This window comes from Carcharodon carcharias, chromosome 11 (assembly GCF_017639515.1).
Source record: "Carcharodon carcharias isolate sCarCar2 chromosome 11, sCarCar2.pri, whole genome shotgun sequence".
NCBI classification, from domain to species: domain Eukaryota; kingdom Metazoa; phylum Chordata; class Chondrichthyes; order Lamniformes; family Lamnidae; genus Carcharodon; species Carcharodon carcharias.
Window position 1 is genome coordinate 38,375,475 of NC_054477.1, and position 2,354 is coordinate 38,377,828.

The following is a 2,354-nucleotide window of genomic DNA, read 5'->3' on the forward strand; positions in this document are numbered from 1 at the left end:
AACATTGAGAGGGTATTGAGTGTTGCAAACACTGTGGTTAGAGTAATCTTGGAGACTCTGGAGTGAAACGAAAGAGACTTGCATTTATATTGCACGTTTGACGACCATCAGATTTCCCAAAACTCTTTACAACCAACAAAGTACCTTTTTTAGAATTGTAGCCACTATAGTAATGTAGGAAACACAGCAATTAATTTGCACAGAGTAAATTCCCACAAACAGCAATGTTATAATGGCCAGATATTCTGAGTTTTGTTTGTGATACTGATTGAGGGGTAAATATTGGTCAAGACCCTGGTGATAATTTCCCTGCTCTTCTTCAAAATAGTGCCATGGGATCTTCTGAATCCACATGAGCAGGTAAATAGGACATCAGCTAATGTCTCATCCAAAAGATAGCATCTCTGACATTGCAGCATTCCCTCAGTAAGACTGGCAGCCTTGATTTTTTTTTATCCTGAAGCCCTGGAATGTGACTTGAACCAAGAACCTTGGGACTCAAAGTCAAGCATGCTACCAGCTGAGCTGCAGCTAACTCCTTTCTGCACTGGAGGAAAGGTTTTGGTAGGGTACACAACATGGGAGATGGAATCTGGTCAAAGCACAGTTGGAAATCTTTCGTTATGGAGAAAAAAACAGGAGGAACATTGACTAAATTGCAAGTTTAAGATTAATCAAATGGCGTGAAGCTGAGGAAACTGAGTGCAAACTTGGGAATTTGGTGAGTAGAGAATTTAGTGTTAATTATGTTCTTAAATTTAGACCTTAATATCTAATCTAGTCTGTAATTAGCAGTAACTGGAATGTATCGTGTAAGCAGCCTAAGTTATTTTTTTCTTGCAGCTTAGACAGGGTAAAATCACTCTCTGCTGCAAGAGCTGAGTAGTTAATTAGCTAACTGGTTGAATCTGGTTACACTAGACCCAGTTCAGTTGGCTACAAATACAGGCCAGGCTTGGCCTAAATAGCCAAGTGGTTATGGTACTGGGTTTGTAACCCTAAGATCAAGAGTTCAAATCTCACAATGGTAAAATCATGAAACAATGTAATTTTTTGCCTGCGGCCATGCTAGTCTGAAAACGCCCGATCTCGTCTGATCTCTGAAACTAAGCAGACTCAGGCCTGGTTAGTACTTGGATGGGAGACTGCCTGGGAATACCAGGTGCAGTAGGCTTAGCTTGGCCTAAATAGCCAAGTGGTTATGGTACTGGGTTTGTAACCCCAAGATCAAGAGTTCAAATCTCACAATGGCAAACTATGTAACTTCATCTGAAACAGATGGAAACGGGTTTGTACTCGAAAGAGTTACAACTTTAGCCTTGGCCTAAATAGCCAAGTGGTTATGGTACTGGGTTTGTAACCCCAAGATCAAGAGTTCAAATCTCACAATGGCAAACCATGAAACAATGTAACTTCATCTGAAAAACAGATGGAAACGGGTTTGTACTCGAAAGAGTTACTGTATCTTTGGACTTGGCCTAAATAGCCAAGTGGTTATGGTACTGGGTTTATAACCCCAAGATCAAGAGTTCAAATCTCACAATGGCAAACTATGTAACTTCATCTGAAACAGATGGAAACGGGTTTGTACTCGAAAGAGTTACAACTTTAGCCTTGGCCTAAATAGCCAAGTGGTTATGGTACTGGGTTTGTAACCCCAAGATCAAGAGTTCAAATCTCACAATGGCAAACTATGAAACAATGTAACTTCATCTGAAACAGATGGAAACAGGTTTACTCAAAAGAGTATCAAGAGTTCAAATTTCACAATGGCAAACTATGAAACAACGTGACTTCATCTAAAACAGATGGAAACAGGTTTGTACTCGAAGGAGTTACAAATACAGGCCTGTTTAATGCAGCTGAGGAAACTAAGTGCAGGTTTGGGGAATGGGGTTTGGCAAGGGAGCAAACATTCAATTTCTTTTTCTAGCTTTCTCACCCTGGAAGAATTGGTTTATGCTCTACTGCAGGGAAAGGAGCTAGCTGTTTGGTGATTATCTGGTGAGTGCCTTGGGTCTATTCTCTTCTTAAGGTTTAAAATAATATACAAATTGGTGGTAAAGTTATTAAATATAATGCAAAAAGCAATATAATTAATTGAATAATGTAATTATTTAAAATGCATTAAGGGTGGCAGGGCAGGTGATGTGTCAAGGCTGCAGCACGTGGGAGCTCCTGGATACCATTGAGATCCAGAGCAAACACTTCTGCAGTAAGTGTTTGCACCTCAAGGAGTTTGGGCTCAGAGTCATTGGGTTGGTGGCTGAGCTGCAGACACATCAGGGAGGGGGAAAGATACCTGGATTTTTTTTATAGGGAACAATCACACCACTTAAGATAGGGCCTTCTGA

The 2,354-nt window shown here is 40.4% G+C and overlaps 1 pseudogene; it reads left to right on the top strand.

The window, feature by feature from the left end:
• The first annotated feature begins 1,055 nt into the window (after nucleotides 1-1,055).
• LOC121284552 lies at nucleotides 1,056-1,174 on the top strand (annotated as a pseudogene).
• Nucleotides 1,175-2,354: the final 1,180 nt, after the last annotated feature.